Genomic DNA, 10670 nt, shown 5'->3' with positions numbered 1-10670 from the left:
CCAAATTTGGTCTCTGCGGATCAACAAGGCTCAGCGACCCTGACCCCTCAGCCTCGGCGACCCTGACACCGGCCACTGACCCCCTCCCGCTCCGGTATGGCCCCCCGCCCCCTCTTCCTTCCTTCGCTGTTAATATGGCTGCCTCGATTTGCTTGTAAACTTTACTCTCCCCAAATTAGCATTACGGGGCAAAATTGTTGGGGGGCAGCTCACTGCTAGTGTAGTTGTTGGTTAGTGATTAGGTATCTGGCTGGGCGTCATGTTTGTTTCTGTTGCACCAGGGAATACTGAATCATAATTGTGTTGCATATGAACTGGCTCTCCCAGTGGTGCTGACAGTAAATGATGGGTCTCCATTGTAGCATATGTCTGCTTTGTTTCCTTCCTTCTTGTTACCTAGAATGCTCCAATTATTTTAATGTGTTTGGATGAACTCTCCCCTGTCATAAAGCACATATGCTGCTTGAAGGATTTGGTACACCTGCACGTCTTGGACTGCAATGGGTATCCACTTATCCAGGCTGAACTGACTGTCCACCCTTTGTGTCGTTTCGTATCATAGGTCATCTTCAGAAAATAAAAATAAATAGATGTTATGTCTGACTGTTTACAATTCATGATTCATAGGACATCTTCAGTTAGCTATCAGGGCCAACGGCCTGTCCTGTCCTGGTGCTACTTCTTTTTGTGGCCTTGATAAATAGACTTGTAACTCTGTTTCTTTTGCTAAAAAGCAACTGCGCGTCACAATTTGGGATCTATTCTAGTTCTGTCAAGGAGTTAGCACTGATGATATTCCAGCTACATGTAGTTCTTATACTTATAGTTACAGCCCTACAACTAATGATAGTACATGGATTCTAAACGCACTCTAGTTATACCAATCACAACATACCAAGCGCATTGCTAATCCCAGAACATTCTCCTGCCAGGCAAGCAATTTTAGTTTGTTGATATTAACATTCTCCGCTGTTAATATGCTTTTTTATTTTGTTTCTAGAGTAAATGAAAATGAGTGTTTAGTTTGTTGATAGAGTAAATTTGGTCTCTCCGCAGATCGACGAGGAGGAGAAGGACCCCCTCTGCCCCGGTGATACGTCTCCAATGCATCTATAATTTTTGATTGTTCCATGCTATTATATTATCTGTTTTGAATGATTATGGGCTTTATTATACACTTTTATATTATTTTTGGGACTAACCTACTAACCAGAGGCCCATCCCATATTGCTGTTTTATTGCCTGTTTTAGTATTTCGAAGAAAAGGAATATCAAACGCAGTCCAAACAGAATGAAACCTTTGGCAGCGTGATTTTTTGGAAGAATATCACCCAGGAGACTTGGAGTTCATGTTAGAAGAGCCTCAAGGAGGCCACGAGATAGGAGGGCCCCCCCCCTACTGGACGCGCCCCCCTGTCTCGTGGACCCCTCGAGCACCCCCCCGACCGACTTCTTTCGCTTATATAAGCCTAGGTACCCTAAAACCATTGAATATCAAGATAGATCGGGAGTTCCGCCGCCGTAAGCCTCTGTAGCCACCAAAAACCTCTCGGGAGACCTTCCCGGCACCCTGCCGGAGGGGGGATCCTTCACTGGTGGCCATCTTCATCATCTCGACGCTATCCATGACGAGGAGGGAGTAGTTCACCCTCGAGGCTGAGGGTATGTACCAGTAGCTATGTGTTTGATCTTTCTCTCTCGTGTTCCCTCTATGGCACGATCTTGATGTATCCCGAGCTTTGCTATTATAGTTGGATCTTATGATGTTTCTCCCCCTCTACTCTCTTGTGATGAATTGAGTTTTCCTCTTGAAGTTATCTTGTCGGATTGAGTCTTTTATGAGAACACTTGATGTATGTCTTGCCGTGCTTATCTGTGGTGACAATGGGATATGATGTGCCACTTGATGTATGTTTTGGTGACCAACTTGCGGGTTCCGCCCATGAACCTATGCATAGGGGTTGACACACGTTCTTGACTCTCCGGTAGAAACTTTGGGGCACTCTTTGAAGTACTTTGTGTTGGTTGAATAGATGAATCTGAGATTGTGTGATGCATATCGTATAATCATGCCCACGGATACTTGAGGTGACAATGGAGTATCTAGGTGACATTAGGGTTTTGGTTTATTTGTGTCTTAAGGTGTTATTCTAGTACGAACTCTTGAATAGATTGATCCGAAGAATAACTTTGAGGTGGTTTCGTACCCTACCATAATCTCTTCGTTTGTTCTCCGCTATTAGTGGCTTTGGAGTGACTCTTTGTTGCATGTTGAGGGATTGTTATATGATCTATTTATGTTATTATTGTTGAGAGAACTTGCACTAGTGAAAGTATGAACCCCAGGCCTTGTTTCCTACCATTGCAATACCGTTTACGCTCACTTTTATCACTTGTTACCTTGATGTTTTTATAGTTTCAGATTACAAATACCTTTATCTACTATCCATATTGCACTTGTATCACCATCTCTTCGCCTAACTAGTGCACCTATACAATCTACCATTGTATTGGGTGTGTTGGGGACACAAGAGACTCTTTGTCATTTGGTTGCAAGGTTGTTTGAGAAAGACCATCTTCATCCTACGCCTCCTACGGATTGATAAACCTTAGGTCATCCACTTGAGGGAAATTTGCTACTGTCCTACAAACCTGTGCACTTGCAGGCCCAACAACGTCTACAAGAAGAAGGTTGTGTAATAGACATCCAGCTTTTTTCTGGCGCCGTTGCCGGGGAGGCTAGGTAAACGACACTCACACCCCGTCAACTAAGCTCTTTTCTAGCGCTGTTGCCGGGGAGGTGAGTGCTTGAAGGTATATCTTTAGATCTTGCAATTGAATCTTTTTGTTTCTTGTTTTATCACTAGTTTAGTCTGTAAAAGAAAATTACAAAAAAAATTGAGTTGAGTTTGTCTCATACGCTTCGTCTTTTTAATATCTTTCGTGAGAATGATGGTACGGAAAATTATGCTCAAGTGCTAGAAGAAGAAATCTATAAAATGTTTGTCACTAAATCTTTGAATGATGAGCATGATTGCAATGTTATTAGTATGAATTCTTTGAATATCCATGATGCTAATGATATGGAAAGCCACAAGCTTGGGGAAGCTATGTTTGATGAATATGATATTCTTTGTCCCCCAAGTTTTGATGAGAATATTTATGATGAAAGCATGCCTCCTATTTATGATGATTATATTGATGAAAGTGGGTTTGGAAGAGTGCTAACTTTAGGTAGTATTGATCTCACTATTTTGGAGGATATTGAATCTTATTGTGATGAATATGAAAGTGGATTTGTAAGAGTGTCAACTTTATTTAGTGACGATTCCACTATTTCAGAAGAGGTTCCAATTGATTATGAGAACAAAGTTGCTATTAAGGACAGTATAACTGAACCTAATCCGAGCTCTCTCAGCGATTCGCGTTTTCGGCCGTCCGTTTTTTCGATCTGATAGTTTCTGGCCGTCAGATCACATCTGGGAAGCAATCTGCGCCGCACTGTACGATATCTGGCCCGACTGTCCTGTGGGTTGCTGCTCCAGGCGCCGAAACGAATGCCTCTGGTGAATTGGGCCGTCGGCCAGCCCATTCTAGGATCGTGCAGGAAGTTGCTAAAAAAACCGCCCACGCGAGCCGCGCACAAGCGAGAAGCGACCACGTCCAGATTGATGCGAGGCACACGAGGAGCAGCCTATGTGTGTCCGTCGATTCAATCCACCGGAGGTGCGGGATCGAGGTAACTCGATGGGCGGGCTGGGATCGACCGGTGTGAGGCGCGCACAGGAGCAGCCGATGTGCGTCGGACGATTCGATCCACCGGAGGTGAGGGTCGGAGGCAAGTCCATGGGCGCGCTGGGATGGACCGGAGGAGCGGGATCCGGCTCCAGCCGACGGGCTCCAGCACGCGGTTGGATGCGAGGTGCGCGAGGGATCAGAGGAGGCGCGTGGGTGAAGAAAGGTGGGCGCGAGGGCGATAATGGCCGACGCCTCCTCTGCTAGAAACTGCTTCTTTCTCTCTTGAACCACACAATCATGGCATTCATGGCTGGTAATGTGGCAGTTCTTTCCTATGCCCTTTGGTACTACTACTATATAATGCTTTCTCCCCTGCCACGGTTTGCCGACGCTCTGTACTCCGACAGGAACATTGCTATGGTACGTCTGGTGGATTGATTTGGGCAGATCCTAGAGCTTTGTGCTGTGGATTTTCTTGCTCACCAGTTCATAATCTCAGATGACTTTCGGACAGGTAACTACACTGCCACCCTCTCAAGCCTTCTTCCTCTCTCGTTGGAATTCAAGTGTTTTATCATTTTTCCCGCAAAAAAGTGTCTTATCATTTATTATCCATGCTTAGCAGTTTTTCAGTTCATGCATGATGCACCTATGAGCGAACTCTGATGCATCACATGCATGATTTGTTGTGTTTCCCCTGATGTTGGCTGATGAACCAAATCAAATTTTCTCTTGATTAAATTAACACAAAGCCAGACACATGCAAAAACGATCGAAAAATTGCACAAGGAGGTCCTGAATTTATGATAGCTCAGTGTGTGCGTGTTAGTCGTGACTTGAGGATATTATAGCTTACTGTTCAGGTTGTTCTATAAATTAAGAGGGAGGACATATTCTCTTGCTTGTTGATTAATCTAGCATCATTGGAAAACTATTTGTATACTGGTACTACGTACTGAATATTGCTTTCACTTATTGGTTTTAAGATGGAACATTCTTCAGAGCCCTCATCTATGACGTGCACTCATGGAAACAATTGCCTGTTTTTCCCCTCACATTGTAAAAACGGTCAAGGTAGCTGGTTTGCACAACAAAGGTACAATAAATGGTTGTATTCCCATAGTGCATACATACTCGATCATTTGTGCTCCTTGACTTTTCATTCTGAAAATTATTGCAGGTTTTCCTATTTTTATTAATTTTATTATTTCTTTGATACATGCTCTTGCTATATCCGAATGATCTTACAGTTGGTGAACTAGGACAAAATTCATTCATAGTATGTTTCGACATTTTGTTTCAGTTGCAGACCAATAGTAGTCTTTACAATCCTGAAAATAAAAGGCCCGCGCAACATATTCTTAGAAATAGTGAAGCACAATGTGCTGAGTCATTCCTGTGGAGCTGCCTTCTAAAAATGCATTATTAGAATCTGCCTTTATTCCATGAAGAAGCATCATTATTTCATCCAACTAGGCTAACGAATATTCATGGTGTCCCTGAAAGTAGAGGAAGGGGTTAATAGTGTAAAAGTACATGACAAATCTGAAAGTTGCATATGAGGAACTTATGCTGACCTTCCAAATTGTGCTGAATGCAAAGAGAGCTTTGCATTCTGACCTTCCAAATTGTGCTGAATGCTAACCTGACTTGCTGCTATCATGAGGAGAAAAGATAAGTGGCAAGAACAATGAACTCTGTGCTAACAGTTAGGATTTGGAGCATAATTACAGCAGAGATTAGCAAGGATACCATTAAAGAAGATTGGATAAATCAAAAAAACAAATCAAGCACATCCCCTGTAGAACACTTACAAGCACTCGATTTAGAGAAAAGGGAGAAAGAAAATGACGTCTAATATATCCTCTCGAGGGGACATTGTTCCAGTGCACGCAAATAACCCCGAGAGCGTAAATAATGTTTCATCGGTGAGAAGCATGGACCGGAAAATGTTGGGATTACAGGGAAAACAAAAGCATTTCGTTGATGAACCAACAAATAATTTTTACACAGGTGTTTCAGTGTAGCTATATGTATTAGGAAAGAACATTCTGAAATTTGGATGTGGACTACTATGTACGGTTTCTGGGCATGTCAAGTATAGTCTAGCACGTGTTGGGTAGAATTGTAAGTTAGAGATTAAGTTAGAGATTATACATTTATTGTTTCATAGGTCGCAGACTCACAGGTTTGGCATTTTCATACTGCTGCAAGTTCTACTATTTTCGTACACCATTATCTATGTACTAGAATGAAAGTAATACACGACCTCCGTTATGAACATACGTGCACATCCGTGTCAAATATTGATGAGTATCTAATATTGATGATATACATGGTGCCCATAAACTGTAGTACATGCTTGCTGACGAGTATTGAGTGCAAACAGAGCATCTCATTATCTCATACAGTCACATAAACATGTAGCTAGCTGAATATCCGTACAGATATGTGAAACTATAGCCAATAAATAATGTACCTATATAACTATATTATGATGATTGTTTGGGACCTTTTCCTTTCCTGAATATGCAGGTTATAGAAACTCATTTTCTGATATCGTAAATCTCATCTTCAGGTTCATTACAGGTGCCAAATGGTTGCAACAATCTCCATTGTGGACAGTGCTTTGAAAATGGTGATAGATTTCTCTAGGGCTATAAACTGGATGCACTGCAATTTGAACTGTTCAAGCTTTGTTACAGTCAATGTTGATGCGGCCTAATTTTATCAAATATAGAGATAGATTTCAGAGCATGAATATGCTTATATTTCCAGAAGGAAAATTGCACCTATTAGAAATATCAAGGTGCTTCATGCTATGTAGTAGTATGAGATAAATCCCTGATTTTGAAAACCCTTGATGTACGATCACGAGATGTCAAGATGTGTGGTGCTCTGGCAGGAATTAGTTCAAATATCATATTATCTCCTCTTTTTATGAAGATATCTAAACATGAAAGAACTTAGGACTTCTATGAAATTGTAATCTGTTAACATCGTCTCATATATTTCATGAAGGGTGTGGCAGTTCATCATCGTGATGGAAGGGTGTGGCTGCCGATGACAAATTCTTGCTTACTACCGCACAACGTGCAAATCAACTAAAACTATCCATAATCTATTTCAAAAATAGACGGGCGCGACAACGCGCGCCATCATGATCTAGTCTATGATGATTATTGTGATGACTTATATGCTATTAAGAATAATGATAACCATGAAACTTGTCATCATGATTTTAGTTTTCAATTGAATTATGCCTCACATGATAGTTATTTTGTTAAGTTTGCTCCCACTATTATTCATGAGAAGAATTTTGCTTATGTGGAGAGTAGTAAAAATTCTATGCAAGTAGATCATGAAAAGAATGCTTTAGGTTCTGGTTATATTGTTGAATTCATTCATGATTCTACTGAAAATTATTATGAGGGAGGAACATATGCTTGTAGGAATTGCAAGAATATCAAGTTTCCTCTCTATGTGCTTAAAATCTTGAAGATATGCTTGTTTTATCTACCTATGCTAGTTGATTATTGTTCCCATAAGTTGTTTGCTCACAAAATCCCTATGCATAGGAAGTGGGTTAGACTTAAATGTGCTAGTCATATTCTTCATGATGCTCTCCTTATGTTTCAATTCTTATCCTTTATGCGAGCATCATTGCCATCATCATGCCTAGCTAGAAAGGCATTAAAGAAAAGCGCTTGTTGGGAGACAACCCAATATTTATCCTTACTGTTTTTGTGTGTCCACATGATTATGCTACTGTATTAATCATGTTTTATAGCTTTTGTTTCAATAAAGTGCCAAGTAGAACCTTTGGGAAGACTTGAGTGAAGTTTATGTGATCTTGCTGTAAAAAACAGAAATTTTAGCGCTCACGAGAATAGCTGCCATTTTATACTGGAGAGTGCTTTTAGGTTGATTCTTTTTTAAGATGATTAATAGACAAATTCCTCAGGTACACCAATTTATTTCATAATTTTTGGGGATCCATAAGTATACGTTTGATACAGATTACTACAGACTCTTCTGTTTTTGACAGATTCTGTTTTCATTGTGTTGTTTGCTTATTTTGATGAATCTATGGCTAGTATGTAAGGGTATGAACCATAGAGAAGTTAGAATACAGTAGATATTACACCAATATGAATTTAGAATGAGTTCATTACAGTACCTAAGTGGTGGTTTTATTTTCTTATACTAACGAAGCTTACGAGTTTTGTGTTGAGTTTTGTGTGGTTGAAGCCTTCAAGTTTTGGGTAAAGATTCGATGGACTATGGAATAAGGAGTGGAAAAGAGCCTAATCTTGGGGATGCCCAAGGCATCCCAAGGTAATATCCAAGGACAACCAAGCAACTAAGCTTGGGGATGCCCCGAAAGGCATCCCCTCTTTCGTCTTCGCTCATCGGTAACTTTACTTGGAGCTATATTTTTATTCGCCACATGATATGTGTTTTGCTTGGAGCGTCATTTTATTTTTTTAGTATTTGTTTGTTTTATTTATATTAATTTTTTGCATCTTCATTTTCAATAAAAATGTCAAGGATAGCCTTTGTCATGCTTATTTTGCTAGTATACATGTTGCTGTTTGAAAACAGAAAGTTTACCACTGTTGCAAAAATTCCCTAGAAAAGTCAGAGAGTGATATAGTGTTGAATCTTTTTTCATAATGAGATCTGATAAATATTTTACAGCATAGTATTTTTCTCATAATTTTTGGAGTTAGGGAAGTATTGATACTCTTGCATTCTTTACAGATTGTACTGTTTTGGCAGATTGCTGTTATGTTTGCATTGTTTGCATATGTTTGCTTGTTTAATGATTCTATTTGAGGATATGAGTATTAAATATGCAGAGACATTTATTATGCAATGTTGAATAATAATTTTAGTGATTTGTTATAGTAGAAAATGATAAGATTTTGCATTGGTTTATACTAACCTATCTCACGAGTTCTTGTTGAGTTTGTTGTGGATGAAGCTTTTGATAAAAAGAGAAACCATGATATGAGAGGAATTAAGGAGATACAAAAGTTCAAGCTTGGGGATGCCCAAGGCACCCCAAGATAATATTTCAATAAGTATCAAGCATCTAAGCTTGGGGATGCCCCGGTAGGCATCCCACCTTTCTTCTTCAACAACTATCGGTTAGTATCGGTTGAGCCTAAGTTTTTGCTTCTTCACATGAGTTGTGCTATCCTTGCAATGTCACTTTATTTTGTTTTTCTTGCCGCTTGAATACAATACCAAGATCTGAAATTCTTTAATGAGAGAGAATCTTCACATAGTTGCATAATTATTTAGCTACTCATTGATTTTCACTTATATCTTGTTGGAGTAGTTTGTCTTTTTCTCTAGTGCTTCACTTATATCTTTTAGAGCACGGCGGTGGTTTTACTTTGTAGAAATTAATGAACTCTCATGCTTCACTTATATTATTTTGAGAGTCTTAAACAACATGGTAATTTGAATGAAAACTATCATAGGAGGTGAATTGGATGCCATGATCAACTTGGTACTTGATAATTGTTTTGAGATAGGGAGGTAGTGATATTAAAGTCATGCTAGTTGGGTGATTATGAATTTAAAGAATGCTTGTGTTGAAGTTAGCAAGTCCCGTAGCATGCACGTATGGTTAAAATTGTGTAACAAATTTGAAACATGAAGTGTACCTGGCTTGTGCATCCTTATGAGTGGCGGTCGGGGACGAGCGATGGTCTTTTCCTACCAATCTATCCCCCTAGGAGCATGCGCGTAGTGCTTGATTTTTGATGACTTCTAAATTTTTGCAATAAGTATATGAGTTCTTTTGACTAATGTTGAGTCCATGGATTATACGCACTTTTACCTTTCCACCATTGCTAGCCTCTTCGGTACCGTGCATTGCCCTTTCTCACCTCGAGAGTTGGTGCAAACTTCGCCGGTGCATCCAAACCCCGTGATATGATACACTCTATCACACATAAACCTCCTTATATCTTCCTCAAAACAGCCACCACACCTACCTATTATGGCATTTCCATAGCCATTCCGAGATATATTGCCATGCAACTTTCCACCGTTCTGTTCATCATCATCATGACATACTTTACTTTTGTCATATTGCCATTGCATGATCATGTAGTTGACATCGTATTTGTGGCAAAGCCACCATGCATTATTTTTCATACATGTCACTCTTGATTCATTGCACCATCTCGGTACACCGCCGGAGGCATTCATATAGAGTCATATCTTGTTCTAGTTTCGAGTTGTAATTCCTATGTTGTAACCAATAAAAGTGTGATGATCATCATTATTAGAGCATTGCCCAAAAAGAAAAAAAAGAAAGGCCAAAAGAAAAAAAGAAAGGCCAAAGAAAAAAAAGAAAAAAAAGAAAAAAAAGAAAAGAAAAAAAGGAAAAAAAGAATTAAAGGGGCAATGCTACTATCTCCTTTTCCACACTTGTGCTTCAAAGCACCTTGTTCTTTATTTAATGAGTCTCATATATTGTGCTTCAAAGTAGCACCATGTTTTTCATGTAGTGAGTCTCATAGGTTGTCTTTTTCATATTAGTGGCGATTTTTCATTATAGAACTTGGCTTGTATATTCCTACAATGGGCTTCCTCAAATGCCCTAGGTCTTCATGAGCAAGCAAATTGGATGCACACCCACTAGTTTTCTTTTGTTGAGCATTCATTTATAGCTCTAGTGCATCCGTTGCATGACAATCCCTACTCCTCATGTTGACATCAATTGATGGGCATCTCCATAGCCCGTTGATTATCCTTATCAATGTGAGACTTTCTCCTCATTTTGTCTTCTCTACACAATCCCCAATCATTATTCTATTCCACACATAGTGCTATATCCATGGCTCACGCTCATGTATTGCGTGAAGGTTGAAAAAGTTTGAGATTATTTAAGTACGAAACAATTGCTTGGC

At 39.7% G+C, this 10670-nt stretch overlaps 1 long non-coding RNA gene across 1 annotated transcript; it reads left to right on the top strand.

Annotated features, from left to right (window-relative positions):
- Positions 1 to 3656: 3656 nt before the first annotated feature.
- On the top strand, positions 3657 to 7026 carry LOC123116070 (uncharacterized). The gene is made up of 3 exons (XR_006456916.1): positions 3657 to 4051; positions 4146 to 4252; positions 4725 to 7026. It is a non-coding gene; the product is annotated as an uncharacterized lncRNA (long non-coding RNA).
- The last annotated feature ends 3644 nt before the right edge of the window (positions 7027 to 10670 follow it).

This window comes from Triticum aestivum, chromosome 5B (genome assembly GCF_018294505.1).
Source record: "Triticum aestivum cultivar Chinese Spring chromosome 5B, IWGSC CS RefSeq v2.1, whole genome shotgun sequence".
Classification (NCBI taxonomy): Eukaryota; Viridiplantae; Streptophyta; class Magnoliopsida; order Poales; family Poaceae; genus Triticum; species Triticum aestivum.
Note: the sequence above shows the minus strand (reverse complement) of the source record. Positions and strands in the feature narration are given on the sequence as shown.